Source organism: Cryptomeria japonica, chromosome 9 (genome assembly GCF_030272615.1).
Source record: "Cryptomeria japonica chromosome 9, Sugi_1.0, whole genome shotgun sequence".
Taxonomy (NCBI): Eukaryota; Viridiplantae; Streptophyta; class Pinopsida; order Cupressales; family Cupressaceae; genus Cryptomeria; species Cryptomeria japonica.
The window spans coordinates 706980803-706981716 of record NC_081413.1 but is presented as its reverse complement, the minus strand read 5'-3'; positions in this window follow the sequence as shown (position 1 = coordinate 706981716).

Genomic DNA, 914 nt, shown 5'->3' with positions numbered 1-914 from the left:
TGAAAGTGCAGGGAAGTATTTTCTGGTTTGAACCATGAAAATGTCTTTGCAAGATGCCAATTATGGAGAAAAGACTAAATTAAACTATCTTATTTCTATTAGACAAAAAACAAGAACTAAAACTTTAATAAGTCTTATCAACACTCACCTCTAAATTTTTTTTAAGTTGTCAAGCCTGAGTGTATAACACATATGAGCAAGCAAGAAACGATTCTACTAGACATGATGAAAAGTGTAGACCTTCTTTAGTGGAAAGTTCAACGACTCTCAACATGTTCTGTGAAGAAGGGAAGTTATATGAACAAGCTTTGCTCAAATTGCCTTTGACTTTCAAAGGAACATGTTGGACTAACTATGTATTTTTGAGAATTGATCTTGTGGGTTTATTATCATTCTAAGTTTAGGTGAAGATTTTGATTTGGAAGTTTATTGATTGTAGGTTTTGGTATAACGACAAATTTATATTTAGTATTAGAACAACTTATTGATTTTGTGCTTTTCTTTCTTATTTTCACTAGTGACATTAAACGCATCAATTTCATGATACTTTTCCCTCTCAAATATTTGTTGTTTGTTTTTATGGATTGAACATACTTTCTTTTAGATTTATGTTCTATATGTATTTACATTCATTCATATTTAATTTTTTTATATTTTAAAATTAATTAATTTACTTTACAAATAATCATCATTCATAAATGCAGTATTTAAATTATATAATTTGGTAACTCCTAATATATTATTTAAAAAATATTTTACCATCAAACCATTACACCTAAATATTTTACCATCAAACCATTACACTTCCTTTGATAGTACTACTAAGATATATTTTACCATCAAACCATTACTAATCCCTCAAATCCCTCCCTTTGATAGAAGTACTAATATGATATTAAAAGAGGAAAATCCTC